The sequence below is a fragment of the Salvelinus sp. IW2-2015 genome, linkage group LG14 (assembly GCF_002910315.2).
Source record: "Salvelinus sp. IW2-2015 linkage group LG14, ASM291031v2, whole genome shotgun sequence".
Taxonomy (NCBI): domain Eukaryota; kingdom Metazoa; phylum Chordata; class Actinopteri; order Salmoniformes; family Salmonidae; genus Salvelinus; species Salvelinus sp. IW2-2015.
Window position 1 is genome coordinate 51,171,703 of NC_036854.1, and position 22,860 is coordinate 51,194,562.

The window sequence follows — 22,860 nt, forward strand, 5'->3', positions numbered from 1 at the left end:
TGAGCAAACATGTAAATAACAAGTGTCTAAGGAATAAAATGAGTGTCTAGTGTCGGTCTCCTGAGATGTCTGAACAACAACAGAACAAGTTGTTCATTTCACTATGGTCCCAGTCTTTCGGTCCATGTCCTCTTCTTGAAGTCTGCATCTCTTTTCTCACTTCTTCTCACACCCCTGCTGCTGCTGCTGCTGCTCTGTGGCATCGGTGAGGAGCAAGCCAGTGGAGTAGGTCCTGGAGGTGGCTCAAGATAAAGCTTCTCAGGTCCTGCATGGAGATTGTTTCTAATTCTGCAGTACAACTCAGTGCGGGATATGTGCTGGGGGCCAATCACCAGTCAGTAGTGCTTGGGGCTGGTGAACAGGTAATGCTGGACCGCAGAGAACAAAACCAGGCGCTGTCTCCATTCACTGGTGTTTGTGCCTTGAAATTAAAAAAGTAGAGGGCTAATTAGTACACATATCCAAAACATTAATGAACATCAAATATCATTAACCGAGACTACAATAGACTATATAATGTTGCAAACAAATGAGCTTAGCTACTCAACTCTGCTCAAACGTTTGAAACATTTTGACTAGCTGGACCTTGTTATCAAACTTTGACTTTGGTGTTACCAATGTGGGAGCTTAAMATTTTCTTTCTATGACAAAATTATGTTTGATCAAAAGTTGTAAAGAGTTCAGTTGYTTGGCTTGCTTTCCCTGCACGACTATGCTGCTAGGCCAGCAAGCCACTAACTAGCCTAGTAGCTAGCGCCAGCTGTTGCTAGCAAAACTTGGCTACTCTTTTCGTCGACTACAATAGAAAATAAAACAACAAACCCCATCCTTTGGTGAAGACAGCGTGTTGCTTTCAGTCTTCCAATGCTTCACGTGCTGAACAAGCCAGCAGCAACATTTCTTGAGTAGCCTTTCCACCGGCATGTCCACTGCGGCCCTTGTTTCTTTTCTTTGCCTTGGCGAACTTGTCTCAAACACTACCCCACACGAACCATGATCCCCAGCGTCTCCACAATCTCCCTCAATGAATTGGAATTCATATGCTGGTCTTTATATAATGCATAGCTAATGAAGGTACTTTTGTACCTCCTCGGTCAATCGATGCTCGAAGTTGTTGTTCGCCATGTTGAATCCACAGTTTCAGGCTGAATCGACAAGAAGCAGAACTCGTGTCACCCCTACAGTTGACCAATCATGGACGAATGGGTGTAGACTTCGGCTTCCAAACATTAAAAAAAAAATGGTATGCCCAAACATCCGATAAAACCTTAACCAAACTCCAAAAATGAACAAAAACGTCACATAATGTCGTCCTAATATATGCACAAACTGTACCAAACTGTTTTGGTTGGGAAGCATGCAGCCGCCTTTACCCCTATCGCTTCGCCTCGTCCTCTCTGATTGATGTCTGTGCCCAGTGAGATGTGCTTGGGTGGAAGAAGAAGAAGAAGAAGAAGAAGATGGCGGAAACTGAGATTTTGTTTGAAACTGCTAGTGTGTCGGGCGAAGCTAATAGTACAGAAAGTGAGAACGAGTGGGTTACAGTGGCGAGGAAAACGAGTCTAGTGGTTGCCTATTTTCCAACACAGCTTTACTTCTCTCGCTTCCCGTTTTTAATCGGAGTGAGGGTTTTGGATCAATGCCACTTGGGAAAACCGTTTAASGTCTCCAGGAAAATCTGGAATGTGTTGGAGGAAACTTGTGGAGTCGGTGAGAGTCACAAGAAGGGGTCTTATTTGAATGTTTTGTGTGACTGCAGAAGAAGCGTGTTTTAAGACTCAAAAGGATATCGGAGTGGAATGTTTCCTGTATGTATTTTCGTAGCAGGGCGCCTATCAAGGGGGTTATTTCCGGGTTGGCGCAAAAAAATAAAAGGCAGAGGATATAACTGAATACATCGATGGAGTGGTTGGTGCATGTCGACTCTGWATGCTGGATGGAGAAAAGAAATTCACTTCATCCGTGCTACTGTTCTTTGATGAAGAGTCTCTCCCTTCTCATATAAAGTTAGGATTCATGACATACCCTGTAAGAGCTTTTGTGCATAAGCCCCTTCAGTGTCATAAATGGAAGATATTTGGTCATGTGCCAAGTGTGTGCAGAAGGGAAGAGTATCGTATGCCAGATGAAGGGAAATACTGCAACTGTGGAGGTGAACATACGCCTGAATTCCTGGAGTGCCCTGTTAGGGTGAAGGAGAATGAGGTGGCAAGGGTAGGGAGTGTCTAGTGTGTCTCCTATCTGACGACGGTGAGAAGACTGGAAGGGACGATTGGCGGGGAAGAAGCAATGGTAGCAGAGCCACCATGACCAGTGAAGTTTTCTCATCAACTGAGGATAGTGAAATGCTATATGTTAAAACGGTGGACTTTGTATTACTTATTGCAATGGTCATAAAGCGGAGAAGAAGTCTAAGAAAATTGAATCATTATGAATGCCGTTGAATGTTTTTTAGGGTCTTCGTGATTTCACAGTCGAGGCCGTGCAAAAAATCCTGTTGGTGAATGTACCGCCATCACAGGCCCCTGAGCCAGTGTAGAGGTGTATTTTGGAGTGGACTGTGATTGAAGAACTGGGATGAGTTTTCTTAGTTGACGTGTTATATTTTGTAGATGTCGTTTTCCCCCTTCCCCGCAAAMATTTTTTTTGTTTCTTATTCAATACCCTGTCCAGCTGGTGGCGGTAATGCACCATTAACATTGGACGCCAACCCGCCGTTAAACCCCATCGGAGAAGAAGGGTTGTGCTTGCTCGCTCACATTGCACGCTCCTAATGACCTAGCCTAATGTTCTGACTTTGGATTGTTTCAAATTGGGTATTTTCATAAATARTTAAATGCATTTCTATCATTTGTGTCAACATATTTAGTCATAACGGTCTAGATTAAGCCAACCATGCACAACTCTATTGTTTGGTGCTACAGGTAGGACCTGTTAAGCAACTGATTGGACGGTAACGGCGCCATCTTTTGGGGAACAAGTGGCCAATAAAATGGACAGGACAAATATGTYTTCAGCCTCTTCCAATAAATCATGAGGAAATCGTTCAATAACATTTAGGCTATTCTTTCAAGGTAACAATACAGATCACCATAAAATATAGACCTTTACGGTGTCCATATAAGGACAGCCTCAGGCTCAGCAGGACTTGTTTCAATCTCAGCAGTTGTGCTCTAATCAAGGGGCAAGGTTGTATTCCTCAGGAGTTTGTCATTTCACCTTTTTAAAAAACATGCAGCCATTATTACAGTAACGTGTGTCTGGCAGCAGGGTTGGAAAGCCTTGTTTCCTGCCTTTGCCAGACGCCTCATGTGAGTCTTTTGGTCTAAAATGGCCGAGCTCCATGTCTTAGAACTCTCCGTCTTTTTCTCCCCATGTACTTGGCTCTGATTCTATTCAGGAAGGACAAGTTGGACCACAGAATATTTCCAATTAAGACATTTTCACCATGGGAATTCTGAGGGCTGTGKGACTGTAGGCTACTGCAGTCATGGAAAAGCCTAATGGAGAACAAATCATTTTCGTTTCATAAAGGGCTCCTTTTACATGTGATTTGGGAGGCTTACCAGTACATGGAAATAATGATTCCCCACACAGCCTTTTAGAGTAAGCTCTTCATATGAGTCATTAGGCAACAGTTAAATGATGTTTAGTGAAACATACATTATTTTCAAGCTGTATAGCCTGCAAGTCATCCTTTCTATATTTACATTTACATTTTAMTCATTTAGCAGACYCTCTTATRCAGAGCGACTTACWGAAAGAATTGGGGTTAAGTGACTTYCTCAAGGGCACATCAACAGATTTTTCACTTGTATGTTTTCACTTCGATGTACATCGCTGATCTATACACCCACATCGAACTGTGCTGCGCACCAGGTATACTGGCTGACTGAGTGACTGCCAACAAAGAGAGTGGAGCAGTGCTAAGGGGATTTATCTCTGAAAGGCTGCATTAAGAGAATGGGGCTCATGATCTGTGCCAAGCTCTGTAAGTGTCTGTGACAGGTAAGAGTCCTGGAGCTGAGGAGAGGGGTGCATGAATTTCACTTTAGCTTTGAGAAATGTACCACACCATGGATTGTGAGGCAATGTGTACACTGCACCACCTACAGCAGTGATGGGCTCTTACCCCGAGTCTGACTCGTTTTGAAGTACTGCATGTGTTACAGAGTGCTTTCTGTTCTGCCCTGAGCAGGGATCGAACTATTGCTCAAGCGCAGCCTGGACTTGACATGAGTATATGAGGAAACTGWTGGTGAGGATATTATTTTGGTACATTTCTTTCACTTCTCTGTGGTAACCCAGAGACGGAGTGTTTTGATGACCAGACACGAGGTCAGCTCGTAATATGACCTGGTAAAATAAGGGTTAAATAAATAAGAAAGTCCTGACCAGGTTACTTTTAGATTATGTCTCTCACAGCTTTGAAATGCATACATTCGGTGTAGGGTGAAGTTGCCCTAGATGCTGAACTTTGGTAAGTTTCGTATTTTCCCCACTAATGGTTAAAAGTCCAATGCAGCCATTTCATTTCTGGGTTACCATCTGTGGTTAACAATTAAGTACATTACTGTGATTGTTTTCAATTATAATGGTCAAAAATAAAAATGTTTAAAAAAGAAACAGAAATAGCTTCTTAGCAAAGAGCAATTTCTCAAGCAAGAATGTTGCTAGGAGTGGTCTGGGAGTGGTCTAAGTGGGGAGGGGAAAACTGAAATCTGTTATTGGCGACGAGGTTTGGAACTTCATTTCTTAGTGGTCTATTAACTAATTTACAGCCTGGTGATGTCACAAGGTAGGCCACAGCTCCATCCCACCAATACAGGCTGAAATTTCAGGTGTTCTTTTCAAACAGCTCTTACACTAAAAGGGCACCAGAGAGAGATATATATATATACAGTGCCTTGCAAAAGTATTCATCCCCCTTGGCGTTTTTCCTATTTTGTTGCATTACAACTTGTAATTTAATTGGATATTTATTTGGATTTCATGTAATGAACAAAATAGTCCAAATTGGTGAAGTGAAAAAAATATATATACAAAAAGTCTAAAATATAAAAAACGGAAAAGTGGTGCGTGCATATGTATTCACCCCTTTGCTATGAAGCCCCTAAATAAGATCTGGTGCAACCAATTACCTTCAGAAGTCACATAATTAGTTAAATAAAGTCCACCTGTGTGCAATCTAAGTGTCACACAAGTCTCAGTATATATACACCTGTTCTGAAAGGCCCCAGAGTCTGCAACACCACTAAGCAAGCYCCACCACCAAGCAAGTGGCACCATGAAGAKCAAGGAGCTCTCCAAACAGGTCAGGGACAAAGTTGTGGAGAAGTACAGATCAGGGTTGGGTAATAATAAAAATATCTGAAACTTTGAACATCCCACGGAGCACCATTAAATCCATTATTAAAAATTGGAAAGAATATGGCACCACAACAAAACCTTCCAAGAGAGGGCCGGCCACCAAAACTCACAGACCAGGCAAAGAGGGCATTAATCAGAGAGGCAACAAAGAGACCAAAGATAACCCTGAAGGAGCTGCATAYCTCCACAGCTGAAATTGGAGTATCTGTCTGTAGGACGACTTTAAGCCGTACACTCCACAGAGCTGGGCTTTATGGAAGAGTGGCCAGAAAAAAGCCATTGCTTAAAGAAAAAATAAGCAAACATGTTTGGTGTTCGCCAAAAGGCATGTGGGAGACTCCCCAAACATATGGAAGAAGGTACTCTGTTCAGATGAGASTAAAATTGAGCTTTTTGGCCATCAAGGAAAACGCTATGTCTGGTGCAAACCCAACACTTCTCATCACACCGGGAACACATCTGTGGGGATGTTTTTCATCGGCAGGGACTAGGAAACTGCTCAGAATTGAAGGAATGATGGATGGCGCTAAATACAGGGAATTTCTTGAGGTAAACATGTTTCAGTCTTCCAGAGATTTGAGACTGGGATAGAGGTTCACCTTCCAGCAGGATAATGACCCTAATCATACTGCTAAAGCAACACTGGAGTGGTTTAAGGGGAAACACTTAAATGTCTTGGAATGGCCAAGTCAAAGTCCAGACCTCAATCCAATTGAGAATCTGTGGTATGACGTAAAGATTGCTGTACACCAGCGGAACCCATCAACTTGAAGGAGCTGGAGCAGTTTTGCCTTGAAGAATGGGCAAAAATCCCAATCCCGGCTAGATGTGCCAAGCTTATAGAGACAAACCCCAAGAGACTTACAGCTGTAATTTCCGCAAAAGGTGGCTCTACAAAGTATGGACTTTGGGGGGTGAATAGTTATGCACTCTCAAGTTTTCTGTTTGTTTTTGTCTTATATCTTGTTTGTTTCGCAATAAAACATATTTTATTCTGCATCTTCAAAGTGGTAGGCYTGTTGTGTAAATCAAATGATACAAACCCCCCAAAAATCTATTTTAATTCCAGGTTGTAAGGCAACAAAATAGGAAAAATGCCAAGGGGGGTGAATACTTTTGCAAGCCACTGTGTGTGTGTGTGTGTATATATATATATATATATATAACACATGTAAATATAAATAACACATGTAAATCACGTTTAGGATTGGTGGAGGGAAAGCTGATCCTAGATCTGTACCTAGGGGAGACTTCACCCTAGAGGCATGTTATTTATAGTACTGGGATGAGTGCCCCAAAAAACAGAAATATCATATTTAGTATTAATATCAAACCCCTTGTCCAATAGATGTAAGATCATTTTAGTGCTAAAGAGGATCTGTATACGTTTTTGGGAAGCTTACCCCTGTACGGCAGCCTAGTTGTTAAGAGTGTTGGGCCAGTAACCTTAAGGGCCGACTAGGTGAATAAATCTGCCGATGTGCCCTTAAGTAAGGCTCTTAAAACTTCTTGTCAATAGGGGGGGCGCTGTTTTCACTTTGGAAAAAATCGTYCCCAAATGAAACGGCCTCGTACTCTTTTCTAGATCATACAATATGCATATTATTATTACTATTGGATAGAAAACACTCAGAAGTTTCTAAAACTGTTTGAATTATGTCTGTGAGMAAAACAGAACTCATTTTGCAGCAAACTTCCATGCAGGAAGTGAAAAATCTGAAAACGAGGCTCTGTTTCAGGGCCTGCCTATTCAATTGCCTTATATTTATCGATATGCATGCACTTCATACGCCTTCCACTAGATGTCAACAGGCAGTCGGAAGGTGGAATGGGGTGTCTAGCTTGATTGAGGCCGAACAAGAGCTTTTGGAGTGGCAGGTCAGGAATTTTCTGTCTACCTAAGGCGCGGAGCTCGACATTGGCTTCTGAAAAGTGTTACGTATACACGGCGAATATCTCCGGCTCTGATTTTATTTGATACATGTGAAAATAACATCATAAAGGAGTTTTTTTCAACCGAGTTTTATCAGTTATTTCAACGTTTATTGGGACTTTTGGAATTTTCGTTCTTTGCGCCAAGTTGAGTATGGGCAATGTTTGCGCCACATGGCTAGCCAAGGTTGCTAATTCGACAGAAGAAATGGACATTCTAAAAACCAAACAACGATTTATTCTGGACCAAGGACTCCGTGTACATCATGCGATAAGCTCAACAAAAGTAAGAAAACATTTATGAGTTATTTCGTATTTCTGTGTAAAATGTTGAGTCCTATTCCGCCGTTTTGTGTGAGCGCTGTCTCGCAATAACGCAAGCTGTATGTTATGGTAGTGTTATTTTAAAAATCTAACACAGCGGTTGCATTAAGAACCAGTGTATCTTTCATTTGCCATACAACAAGTATTTTTATTTGTAAAGTTTATGATGAGTTTCTTTGGTCAGATTAGGTGAGTGTCCAAAATATCCCGGAGATTTGGTGAATGATGCTACGTATTCACAATGTATATCAGGATTTGTAGCTCTAAATATGCACATTTTCGAACAAACATAATTGTATTGTATAACATGATTTATAAGACTGTCATCTGATTAATTTGTTCAAGGTTAGTGATAATTTATATCTTTTGCTGGTTTTTGCGAAAGCTACCTTTTCTGGTGAAATAAATGCGGTTTGTGTGTTGGCTATTGTGGTAAGCTAATATAATTCATATTGTGTTTTCGCTGTAAAAACACTTAAAAAATCTGAAATATTGGCTGGATTCACAAGATGTTTATCTTTCATTTGCTGTACAACAGTATTTTTCATAAATGTTTTATGATGAGTATTTAGGTATTTCACGGCTCTCTTAATTATTCTGCTGCTTTGGTGATATTTGATGTAGCTGCAATGTAAAACTATGATTATACCTCAAATATGCAAATTTCGAACAAAACATAAATGTATTGTAATTCATGTTATAAGACTGTCATCTGATGAAGTTGTTTCTTGGTTAGTGACTAATTTTATCTCTATTTTGTCGGTTTTGTGAAAGCTACCTATGCGTAGAAACATGGTGAAAATATGCGGTTGTGTGTTTGCTATTGTGTTAGCTAATATAAATATATATTGTGTTTTCGCTGTAAAACATTTTAAAATCGGAAATGATGGCTCGATTCACAAGCTGTTTATCTTTCATTTGCTGTATTGGACCTGTGATTTCATGAAAATTATATTATATATATCCCTGTCCCGTTAGGCTAGGCTATGCAGTCAGCTTTTTTGATGAGGAGGATCCCGGATCCGGAGAGAGACGGTAGAGGTTTAAGCCTAATTGCTCATGTAAATCACTCTGGATAAGACTGTCTGCTAGATGACTAAAATGTAAATGTACACTTTTCCAACAAGCTGTCACTTACACAAAGAAGGGCACATATCCGAAACACATCCAAACACATCCAAAATAAGCATCAGTTAGTTCGAAATATATTCACCCATAAAACCTTAGAAATTGGACAGACAGTATTTAAGCCATAAAGCTGATTGAGATCAGATTATGTTTCTTAATACCCGGAGTGACTTCACTCAGTAGCCTACCTAAACTCAGCAAAAAAAGAAACGTCCCTTTTTCAGGACCTTGTCTTTCAAAGATAATTCGAAAAAATCCAAATAACTTCACAGATCTTCATTGTAAAGGGTTTAAACACTATTCCCATGCTTGTTCAATGAACCATAACAAATTAATGAACATGCACCTGTGGAACGGTCTTAAGCCACTAACAGCTTACAGACGTTGGCAATTAAGCTCACAGTTATGAAAATTTAGGACACTAAAGAGCCTTTCTACTGACTCTGAAAGACACCAAAAGAAAGATGCCCAGGTCCTCTGCTCATCTGCATGAACATGCCTTAGCATGCTGAAGGAAGCATGAGGACTCAGATGTGCCAGGCAATAAATTGCAATGTCTTTACTGTGAGACGCCTAAGACAGCGCTACAGGGAGACAGGACGGACAGCTGATCATCCTCGAAGTGGCAGACCACGTGTAACAACACACTGCACAGGATCGGTACATCAACATCCACACTGCGGGACAGGTACAGATGGCAACAACAACTGCCCGAGTTCACCAGGAACGCACAATCCCTCCATCAGTTTCAGACTGTCCGCAATAGGCTGAGAGAGGCTGGACTGAGGGCTTGTAGGCCTGTTGTAAGCAGGTCCTCACCAGACATCACCGCAACAACGTCGCTATGGGCACAAACTCACTGTCGCTGGACCAGACAGGACTGGCAAAAAGTGCTCTTCACTGAGAGTCACAGTTTTGTCTCACCAGGGGTGATGGTCAGATTTGTGTTTATCGTTGAAGGAATGAGCGTTACACCAAGGCCATACTCTGGAGCGGGATCGATTTGGAGGTGGAGGGTCCGTCATGGTCTGTAGCGGTGTGTCACAGCATCATTGGACTGAGCTTATTGTCATTGCAGGCAATCTCAACGCTGTACGTTACAGGGAAGACATCTTCCTCCCTCATTGTACCCTTCCTGCAGGCTCATCCTGACATGACCCTCCAGCATGACAATCCACCAGCCATACTGCTCATTCTGTGCGTGATTGCAAGACAGGAATGTCAATGTTCTGCCATGGCCAGCAAGAGCCCAGATCTCAATCCCATTGAGCATGTCTTGGACCTGTTGGATCGGAGAGTGAGGGCTAGGGCCATTCCCTCAGAAATGTTCCGGGAACTTGCAGGTGCCTTGGTGGAAGAGTGGGGTAATATCTCACAGCAAGAACTGGCAAATCTGGTGCAGTCCATGAGAGGAGATGCACTGCAGTACTTAATCAGCTGTGGCCACACCAGATACTGACTGTTACTTTTGATTTTGACCCCCCTGTTTCAGGGACACATTATTCAATTTCTGTTAGTCACATGTCTGTGGAACTTGTCAGTTTATCTCTCATTGTTGAATCTTGTTATGTTCATACAAATATTTACACATGTTAGGTTTGCTGAAAATAAACGCAGTTGACAGTGAGAGGACGTTTCTTTTTTTGCTGGGTTTATAATGGGATCTAGGCCTCATCAATGTTGCTGCCCAGGCCAACGCTTGGTGCCAAGATGCCTGCCTGCCCGTTTAACCCAAAGACACGATCGTTCCCTGCTAATGAGTGAGCACTTCTTCTTTTCTCCCTCCTCGKTCCTTTTTCTTTTTCTCATCGCTTTGTAAATCACTTCTCTTATCAAGTACTTAAATCATCCCACGATGGTTGAGACGCGACAGTCACAGTCGCTCCGTCGGCCGCCCTAATTTCTGTGTTCCACAACTCAGGTAGACGGAAGAAGACACGGATGGATCAGTGAGGTTATAGGTCAGACACCCTCTGTCTTTATTTTTCTTTCACCTCTTCCTCTTTGTCTCTCACGTCCTGTATCATAWCGCTGGCCTTTCTCTCTCTCTCATTTCTTTCTCTCCATCCCCTGTAACCTATTTGCTCTCTCTCCCTTTCTCAGACATCAGGGAGCTCAGTGACTCATTCCATTAGCTTCRGCTCGGGGCTGGAATTAATCTGAGGAGTCTTTGAAATAAATAAATAAAAGTGTGACGAAATTAAATTACATCTAAAAAAATAAATCCCTGTAATTCCCAAACTCTATACGCCTGCTCCTCGGTGGCCTTCAGGGGGTTTCCATGAGCGTCCCAACTTCTGACACCATCAGCAGTAAAAAAATATTTGAGGTTTCCACAACACAAAGACCTACTGGTTTTGACACCAAGCGGTAAGTGTTAATTTTCCAGAGTCTGTTTATTGTTTGGAATGGGTTGTACTTGGTGAGTGTCKGCGCTGCATTTCGCCTCGCTTGGCTCCTTAATTAAAGGAGAACAGGCGCTTGAGTCCCAAATAGCACCTTATACTCTATACAGTGGCAGCGGTGTCGTGATGGTGTGCTCCGGGGGGCCGTGGGCTCTGGCCAAAAGTAGTGCACTATGTAGGGAACAGGGTGCCACTTGGGATGCGGCCCGTGGCTGTGTGGCAGAATCACAGCAGCAGCAGCCACCGTAAAACATGCTAACGATGGTTAGCCACAAACGAGAACAAGGTCAGCTCTGTCTTTTTCTTTCCATTTTACTGTTGCCTGTCCACTATTAGATTTTCCGCCTTACTACGGGGCATATTCACCAAGTTGGGGAGTCTATCATTTCGGCTCGTTTYACTGGAGATGGAAACTTCAGACGCATTGTGGTTCACTTGGGAAAAGCCTCTATCTGTGAGTGGTGTTACATTGACGAAACAAAACACACATCTTCTATTGACTTCATTGTCTTCGAGCAGCTAAAAAAACAACAACTGTATAATCTTGTTAGATAAGTTCTGTCAGGAAACGATTCCTGACTACATTGGAAGTAATTCTCAATGGTGGTATCCTTATTCCATTGGACAAAAATAGGTCTACTGAATTAGCTGCACATAGTGGCATCGGTCTTATTGATCTAGTTTGATCGATTTTTGACCAGTAATCTAATTTAATGTCTAATAAAAGCACAGCTAAATAAACTGTCCTGTAAGGACCATTACCCCGCCACTCAATCACTCTGTCAGGCCTCATTTGTGGGACCCTCTGAAAAAACAGCGAATGGTAGACCGCGGCAAACCTCGAAATCACGTTAATTAAGGAATGGCTGAAGATACTGTATACTGTATGTAACGTCTGCTTCCAACTCACACTCTCAAACACATCGATCCCCTGAACTCAGCTCACATTCCAGCCCACGTTCCAGCTCACACTCTCAAACACATAGATCCCCTGAACGCAGCTCACTCTTCAGATCCCAATCACCTGAATGCTGATCACCTGTTCACACATCTGCCATTTACACACACTATTTAGTTCAGTTCTTTGCACCCCATCATTGTGAGGTATTGTTTTATTTTGTCCACATTCTATTCTGAGCTCTGTTTATTTCCATAATTGTCCTCCCGTGTATCGTAGTTTTTGGCCCTCCTCACTAGCGATGCCTTTTTGCCTATTCCCTGCCTGTACTTTTGCCTATCAGATTTCCTGTCATCAACCTCTTGCCTGATCTCCCTGACTACGTTATTCYCCTTTTCCCTGCCTGTACTGTTARCTTTTTGGAGTCCGTGTGTATGACCTTCTGCCTGTCCCTGGACCCAGCTACTTGCCGCCTCCTGTGGTCCTTTGCTAATGAACACCTGCTGCGCCCTYRGCTTGAAACCAGCACTCTGTCTCCCATCGTATTCATTACAATCGACGTATTTGTGTTTTATTTCGAGAGTTAATCAAGCAGTGAGGGACAATGGGAGAATGCAGCGGACCATCATAGCCATGTCAATATTTAAGGCACGCTGAAATGGATTGTAATTGGTTATGCACATCACAGAAAGCGATTCACATTTGAAGGAATGATTAACCTTTACGATCCACTGTTTACTGACTGAAACCTGGCCAAGAGCTCTCGTTTTATATTCCTTGTGCTGTCTTGTAGACTGAGACAGTGGGAGCTCCAATCAAAAGCAGCCCTGTAGCGTTCTCTTTCTTGTGCTTTCTTCTCTTCATATCATAGTAGTTTCTGCAGCGAAGACCTGCAGAGTCTTACCGGGACCTTTAAAGGTGAACAACGGTCAAAGGACACCCCCGTGGGCAGATAAGCATCTACACTTACGGCATACTGATAGTACAAGGTGGCGTCCCAAWTGGAACCCTATTCCRCRATGATTCCTGGTCAAATGTAGTGTACTACAGTYTATGGAATAGGGTGCCATTGGGGACGTAGCCCTAGATATGAAGGACGTYCCAGAATATGACATTATTCTGGACAGAAATTAAAGAAGATATCCAGAAAATCTTTGGGTTTACGCTGTTTTTGGACCCTCTTCACTGTGTCTTAGGCTCACAGTATAYGATGAGGGACAATGTGTACAAAAGCAGGTTGGAGTTGTGAGAGAACCAACTCTGGGAGGACCAACTCCGAACATAGTGAAAACAGTTAGAGAAGGACATGGTGTTTGCCTGTAATGTACTGAGTGGCAACATGTCTGCAACCCATAGGGTATGGAACACACAACAGMTGTCTCTCTGAAGGTTGTCGGCTCAAGTCCCTTTTCCCATACTCCTCCTGTATCCTTTCATGTTTATTGGATAGAGATAGAGGTGAAAGACAGGAGAGTGTGCTGGATTCTAAACCATGCTGGCAGCGGTACATTGTACATGTGCTCCAGAGGCAGCGGCTTAGACCACCACCCCAGATCACCCTCAAGCCATTTATAACAGTTATACTAACGCAGCAATGGTAAACCCAATTATGTTCTGCTTCATTTCGCTAAGAGGTACAACACAGCCAAGTTTCATTTCTAATCCGCTTCTGGGGTTAGGAATCAGTTCCATTACACGCGTGTCTCGGCGCAAGGGCATAAATAAAACAATGACCTTTTAGTTTCACTCCATCGCTAACATAATTGGAACAACAATAGCCRCATTTGAAAAAAGTCTGACTAGTGTTCCTTTATAAAGAGACGACAGCAAGCGGACAATGGCTTTGCATGCTGCCCTWGCTGCAGCATGGTTCCAGAAGCACTCCTCTCTCCTATTCAGCACAGCAATAACCACGCTTCCAGAAGCTGACGGACTGACTGACTGACAAAGGCGGAGAGAGGCCGAGAGAGAAAGGCAACAACAACKAAAAAAGGCAGAGAGAGAGAAAGGAGGTTGGAGAAAATGCCAGATGGCTGCACATTCCCAGTCAGCTGAGTATCATGTGAGTGGTGGGTGATGAGGGGGGGTTGGGGGAGGCGGGGTGAGAGGGCTGTGTTGTTTGTGTTGTTTTGTTAGGTCAAATGTCAGTGGGCCGAAACAAATGAAACAAACATCAACCAACAGCGGCATTTTAGAAAGGGCTGAGCTGTTTTTTTTTTGTAATTGTGAAGGGGGGAGAGAGAGAGGGCTAAAGAGAGAGAGAGAGATAAAGAGAGAAAGAGAGGTGCCCTTGAGTTTATTGGCTTGGCAGTACCTGAATGGAATGTCGGCAATCTACAGTTGAGCATGAATGGAAATACAGTCGAGAGGGACAGACAGGCAGGCACACGGACACACAGACAGTCAGACTGAATTAGACCTTGACCTCAGCGGAGGCCAATCAATAGACCTTTTTAAATACAACAGGATGAGAGGATGACAAATACAACACAAGTGTGTGTAGCAGCAGCACAGTAAACAAAACAACAGTAAAGCAGTGCCAGTGCCTTTGACACCATAACCTATCACTGGACAGGGGGCATTTTCCATCCTAAAACTAAGCCAATGGCACCCTATTCCCTACACTGTAAAAATGCAACTTAAAGTCKAAATAGCTGAAATATCCAAGTTGGKTGMATTTGAAATTTGGGATATTGTGACATGGAATATTCTACWAACACAATGAGTTTTCCTCAATGGGAGTTGAATTTTGAAAAACAATGTTGTGTGAACTTAAATATTGAAGTGTGCCGTTACAGTGTAAATAGCTGAGGGACCAGTTRACAATTAAACACATATTTCTGAGGCAAAAATATGATGCATTAAACTAGATAGAGCAAAAAAGTAAGAGGATTCGCTCTTTCCATTAGTGAGATTGTTGGGCTGTGATAAGTCAGGACAGGTTTAAAAAGGAAAAACACTGTCTGGACCAATAATTGGARCATCACTGAAACTGGAGACGAGTCAAAACATCAAAATACATAATTTTCATAGTTGAGAAAGCATGTTTATTATAGTTCATCCAACTTAAAATGTATAGTTCCGTTGATGATATCCTTAAATCTTTAAGATGAGAGGACTTTAAAAMAAAAAAATGTAGTCACCTACAAAAATCAAGGCAACCAGCTGCAACACGATTTTTTGTTTACTCATCTTTGGCAAATGTCTTGAGACAACTTAGGAATGTAATATTAGTAGAATGTTCCTGCCCCTAACTTGAGTAAACAAAAAAATGTGCTGCAGTTGGTTGCCTTTTTAAGTTGTCTCAACTTTTACATGTTCTTTTTTTACAGTGTACATCGTGCACTACTTTTGACCTGAGCCCTATGCCGTTTGGGATGCACGCTATATCATGCAGAACAGCTGACTACTGTGTGTCGATTTACAACAGTACAATACACAGTAAACAGTCTAGAAGGGTGGATCACTGACCTAAATGTCAATGCTATCTCTGCTATCTACTGATATCTCTGTGATTTCCAGRCAGAATGCCCTAGTACTGTGAAATTGGCAGAGCTTTTGGTCATTTGTTATGAATTGGGTGGAGACATACTTTTCAAGATTGGAAAGGAGTCAGAAATTGCGCAATGCTTTCAAACCGCCAATTTCCCTTCCCTGTACCAAAACCCACGCATACTTCATATAAAGTAAAAGCAAACAATTCAAGACTAAAGCACATGAAGCTAAACACCTGCCACCAACTGAAGTGATCTTTTATTTGATTCATAGAGTATATTTCTGTTTTTAAAAGCTACGTCATCCMTGCCTGCTTGCCAACGTATTCCAGTCAGAATTGTTTTTGTCATGCTGTCAGATGTTAGACATGATATTGTAATTCAGTATGTATCTGGACCCGTCTGGACTCATYCAGCAAAGCCAATGACAGCAGATATTAAGCTAAATTAAATATAGTAATAAAAACAGAGAAATTGTTGGTCAGAGTACAGAACCACAGTTCCAGGAGCATAACGAGACAGAAAGAAAGAGAAGGCAAGATGGCCAAATCAAATTGTATTGGTCACATACAGTTGAAGTCAGAAGTTTACAAACACTTGGAGTCATTAAAACTCATTTTTCAACCTAACCGCAAGTCGGTTAGGACATCTACTTTGTGCATGACACAAGTAATTTTTCCAACAATTGTTTACAGACAGATTATTTCACTTATAATTCACTGTATCACAATTCCAGTGGGTCAGAAGTTTACATAAACTAAGTGGACTGTGCCTTTAAACAGCTTGAAAAATTCCAGAAAATAATGTCATAGCTTTAGAAGCTTCTGATAGGCTAATTGACATCATTTGAGTCAATTGGAGGTGTCACCCTGTCGCATGTATTTCAAGCGCCAGTCAGCCTTTCAAACTCAGTGGCCTCTTTGCTTGACATCATGGGAAAATCAAAGAAATCAGTCAAGACCTCAGAAGAAAAATTGTAGACCTCCACAAGTCTGGTTCATCCTGGGAGCAATTCCAAACGCCTGAAGGTACACCGTTCATCTGTACAAACAATAGTACGCAAGTATAACACCAGGGACCATGCAGCTGTCATACCGCTCGGGAAGGAGACACATTTTTGTCTCCTAGAGATTAAGTACTTTGGTGCGAAAAGTGCAAATCAATCCCAGAACAACAACAAAGGACCTTGTGAAGATGGAGGAAACAGGTACAAAGTATATATCCACAGTAAAACGAGTCCTATATCGACATAACCTGAAAGGCCGTCAGCAAGGAAGAAGTCACTGCTCCAAAACCGCCATATAAAAGCCAGACTACGGTTTGCAGCTGCAACTGGGGACAAAGATCGTACTTTTGGAGAAATGTCCTCTGGTCTGATGAAACAAAATAGAACTTTTGGCCATAATGACCATCATTATGTTTGGAGGAAAAGGGGGATGCTTGCAAGCAAAGAACCACAATCCCAGCTGTGAAGCACGGGAGTGGCGGCATCATGTTGTAGGGGTGCTTTGCTGCAGGAGGGACTGGTGCACTTCACAAAATAGATGGCATCATGAGGTAGAAAAATGACATGGATATATTGAAGCAACATCTCAAGACATCAGTCAGAAAGTTAAGGCTTGGTCGCTAATGAGTCTTCCAAATGACAACAACTCAAGCATACTTCCAAAGTTGTGGCAAAATGGCTTAAGGACAAACCCAAAGTCCGGTCACCCTGGCACGTGCCCCATCATCAAAGCCCAAAGAAAAATTAATGATGGAGCTAAACATGACGAGAAAAGCCAGATGTGCGAAAGAAAAAGAGACGCGCTCCATACAAAACCTGAATCTCAGCCCCTCTTCCACCACCCCCCACGCTCTGTCACGCGAGGCTATATGGGCAACAAAAAATTCATCAGAAAACCCCCCCCCCTCACCAGAAGCCGAAAAAAAAACTATCCCCCAAAACACAACTTTTGATGGGACTAGCTCATCCCCGTGGAAGGCTACCCCCGCACCAACCCGTCTCTGACACCCCCCCCTCCACGAATAAAAAAAGATACCTCCCCAACTAGAGATATCTCCCTTCACAACCACACCCCGGCAATTACACACAATCTCCTCCGTTTATAATCCTCCTGGTACCCCCACCCCAGATAATAACTTACTGAGCCACCCACGGGATGTAGATCAACCGAACAGAAATGAAAACTGTAAACTAAAATGTAACTATACTGCGGCCTAAGGTGTATGTAACTTCTCGACTGTCACCCCCCAGTAATAGACCCTTCCTTCCACCCATACTTCAGTGATTTTATTGAAATCCCTCCGCTCCAAATCACAGTAGCACAAAATCCCCTGGCAGCAGAACATGGAAGGAAGAGACGGCCAATGCCTAGGCTGTCTGCCCGCGCCCTCTCTGGGGATGACCCAGCTGAATATAATAACTGCCTGGAGCGCGCCCTCAGCTAGCTACCCCCCGGGTGACGGCCCCCTCGTTTGCCCCTCGTCGGCGTACCCGCCCACCAGTGAGCTGAGACACCATAACCCAGGTGGGAAGCTTTAACCTATGCAAAGACACTTCACCTCCAGACCGCACTTCGGCACGCCCACGCCCATGGAAGTTTTCCGCCCCGACCCCGACATACCTCGTAGACCCGCCCATGGAAACACCCAGCCCCACGGAGCATTACAGGCGACTATCGCCATGCGCTCGCCGCGGCCCCTGTACACGACCCTGCGCGCCAACTAATCCTCGCGCCTGACCCACACCACCCTCCCATAGATTGGACTGTGATAGACTGCATCCAATTTGCTGAGTAGAGTGTTGGAGTCAATTTTGCATGAAGAAATGCGGTGTCTGTTTCCGTGAAACAGATAATGTTACAATCTCTGATGTCTCTCTGGAGGGCAACTCGTGCCCCAATTTCATCCACCTTGTTGTCTAGAGACTGGACATTGGCGAGTGATATGCTCGGAAGCGGTGGATGGTGTGCTCGCCTTCTAAGTCTGACCAGAAGGCCGCTCCGTCTGCCTCTCCTGCGGCGACAACGTTGTTTTGGGTCGGCCTCTGGGATTAGATCCAATGTCCAGGGTGGAGGCCCGAACAAAGGATCCGCTTCAGGAAAGTTGTATTCCTGGTCGTAATGTTGGTAAGTTGATATCGCTCTTATGTGCAATAGTTATTCCCYGGTGTATGTAATAACACTTAAGATTTTCTGGGCTAACGATGTAAGAAATAATACATTAAAAAAAAATACTGCAAAGTTTCCTAAGATCGTGAAGTGAGGCGACCATCTCAGTCCGCGCCATCTCTCAAAAAGTCCATATTATTATGCACAGTATGGTTTTGATAATATCTATATTTGTATTACTTAAACACAATGATCCCAGACTCGTTTAATGTAATTAAAAAGTCAAATGCCGTAAACGTGAATGCATGCCATTATAAAGCTCAGAATGAAAGGCTCAGCCCAGTCCAAGCTCTTCTCTGTCCTGGCACCCCAARGGTGGAACCAGCTTCCCCCTGAAGATAGGGCAACAGAGCTGCCCATCTTCCGGAAACATCTGAAACCTTACCTCTACAAAGAGTATGTTAAATAATCCCACAGCCCCCCAACCACACAAACACACATAAAAAATACCTTTCATGAACTAACACTCACACTTGACTTTTTTCCCACCTACAAGCACTGACCTTTCTGATAGTTAGCTACTTTATTGAGGAAAAATGTACTATGACTGTGTTATGTGGTTGTCCCACCTAGCTAGCTTAAGATGAATGCAKTAACTGCAAGTCACTCTGGATAAGACTAAATGACKAAAAATCTGGTAAATGACTAAAAATGTGTGTCTGGAAGTAGCTAGCAAGTTAGCCAATTAGCTTGGGTGCTTGACTGCTGTTGTTAATAGAGAACGCTCGGATCAACCCTTAAAGAAATGGGTCGGGCTAAAGCTTAAGAGGGTGTGAAAGATGTTAAATGGGTGTAGACAAAGAAGAGCTCTCCAGTTGGTACCAAAACATTCAAAGGACATTTTCTCAAAAGTGAGGTTACAAGTTGATCAACTTTCAAAGCAGAATTACTTTCCTATTGTTCCTCAAATGCAGTGTATGATAAACCATTTTGTAGCTCTGTGTCTCTGCTTTTATCCAATGTAAAAAAAAACACAATTTCAAATTTTGCTACCTAAGACTGAATCAAGGCGGTCGGTCACAAATATCAAATGTAAAATGTGGTATAATTACATTTGATCTGTGCTTTGAGAGACATTATGCTGTATGACATGCCCACATCGGTAACACACACCACATGCACTGGAAGAGAGTCAACTGAAAACCAGCACTGTAAAACTAATGTGTGAGTTATATTCCAGGTTGAATGAAAATGGACTCTTAATGTACATGCACACTCATGTTATCCACAAGTCTAATGTGGTCTAAAGAAGTAAGTCGTGTTTKCATTTCCAGTAACATCACAGCATGCAAAACGGAATGTCTTTATGAGCCAAACATAGACTGACAATTACTGCTAAGAGGGCCCATAAACCCAGAGATCATTTTCCATGCCATGGCATACAAGACAACAAGATTGGAATCTGAAATCGTAGTAGGGTATTGATTTCACTTTAAACGATAGCATGTTTAACTGTATACACTTTGTCTCCTGCAGCATGTACGGAGTTGGAGTAACTATCCAAAAAACAGGACAGGCATTAGACAGTGAGGTTTGGGTCAGGTGTTCAGTGAAATGTTATGTCTGGTGACTTGTGCTTTGGTGATAATTCAGTAGGTATTCTGTAAGGTAACATTGGCTGCTATGGACCAGTACTGTATGTAGAGTATCTGTAGTTGTTATGTGTCAGAGCACTCAGCCCCATTGGCGGTGGAGGGGTACTGGTACAAAGAGTTGGGGAAGGACAGTTTGGCATCCCTCCGGACTGAACCCTGGTGCAGAACACACACAGTAACAGTATTACAACATGACAGACAGACAGGCAGAAGTTCAGACAGGAAGGCGGGCAGGGAGACAGATAAACAGGCAGGCAGACAAGCAGACGATTGACCAGGGTTAACCTTTGCTTCCCTCCTCCAGGGATAGACTCRGATGGCAAGCCCAGGACCATCACTCTTCCTGGGGTTAAGTTGAGGACAAGTCCCGGGCGTCACATCCAGGATGGGGAGCTGGAGGGAGATAAATAAATGAGAGATAGAGGAACAAAGCCTGATTACCATGAAAGAAAACATGGSCGTAAAAAATAGAGGAACGCAGCAAAAAATAGAGAATACTCTGAGGACATATATTGATCCCATAGGTCTCTGGTCAAAAGTGAACTATATTTTGGGAATAGGGTGCGATTTGGGAGGCATCCATAGAGTCCTCTGTCCACTTCTCTGTGGTAAGTGAGTGTTGGTGTGTGAATCGCTGTGTGAAGCCTGTGTTATTGAGGTACCCTCTGTGTTGTATCCTGTTATAGTCTGCACAGCGGAGGGGCTGATGCACCACACATACCTCTACGCCTAATGGCAACAATCAACCCCCTGCCGCAAACACACAGGCACACACACATAGACACAGATGCACGCTAGCTAGCATGCACACACACAGGTCACTGACCCCCATCATCAGCACTGTGAAAGTGTTGGCTCTCACAATCACTCTTGCTTGTACTACCGCTAAACACTCAGTACGCACACGCATACACACACACTTCAGAAAATGACAGCCATGTCCTGAGGGAAATTGCTCTGACAATATCTACTCCCCTGCAGGGTACCTTCATGTGTGRYCYCYCGCGCGCACACACACACACACACACACACACACACACACACACACACACACACACACACACACACACACACACACACACACACACACACACACACACACACACACACACACACACACACACACACACACACACACACACACACACACACACACACACACACACACACACACACACACACACACACAAACATCATTGAAGGAGCTGAGGTGAAGGGGCTTGCAGACATTTACTGACCACAATCACAATAATGTCAGAGACAGATGTCGTCCATCCACACACTAATTACATTTTGTACCTAGTGAATTCTACAACACAGGCCTTTAGAATGATCCGTTTTACATAGAAGCTCGATTCCTATTGGACAGAGGAGGTGTGCTAACTTCTGCCTTCCAATTAAAAGGCTGGGTTATCCACTACCCCAAAGTCCTTCAGGTCAGGTCTGTTAGTATTGCATTTTATCAGTAACAGGCGTTTGATTGGAGTCACAGTAATTTTGAGGTCCAAGACTTCATGAAATCATCATGATCTTCATCACCTTCATCGTCGTCGTCACCATCGCCATCGTCACCAGCATCAACTTCATCAACACCCTAACCTCTGACTTACATCAAGGAGTGTCTCTTTAGTTATACAAACAGMACACAGACTGCTATACCAAGAATCAGCAGGGCCAGTCCAATGGCTATGCCAGCCTACATAGCCTCTATAGGAGAGACAAACACATGGATTTATATTCAATATAGTACAATARATACACCGGAAAACTTCCCAACTGGGATTTCTGGATAACCTGGGAATTTTGGGACAGTTACAGATGATTGCAGATAGACCAATGTTATTTATATGAATAGTAAAGAGGACAGGTCCAAAAATTGACCCATGCGGGACACCTTTAGTACTATAAAGGTCATTTGACTTAACACCATCAGAAAGCACACGTTGTGTTCTGTCTGACAGATAGTTCCCCGACCACTAGCAAGACGCCCGGTTGAGGCCTGTTTCAGARAACCTTTGAATGAGTAGGGGATGGTTGACAGTATCAAAGGCCTTGGACAGATCTATATATATAGCAGCACAGTGATTCCTATGATCTGCTAGGTTCTGAACAAACAGTAAAAAGTCAGACGACAAGAAAAAGCTCAAACCAAGTTTATTCAACCCAATGAGTTTTAAAAAATTAAAAAAATTATTTAACCTTTATTTAACCAGGTAGGCCAGTTGAGAACAAGTTCTCATTTACAACTACGACCTGGCCAAGACATGTCACGATCGTCTTTCGGTGAATGAGAGGACCAAGGCGCAGCGTGATATAAATACATCTTCTTTTATTAGAAGATGAAACGAACACTAAACACAAACTAGACAAAAGTGAAGCTACAAAACGAAAGTGCAGACACAAGCAACTAACGTCAAGACAGACAATTACCCACAACCTACCTAATGCCTATGGCTGCCTTAAATATGGCTCCCAATCAGAGACAACGATAGACAGCCGTCTCTGATTGAGAACCAATTCAGGCAACCATAGACTTACATA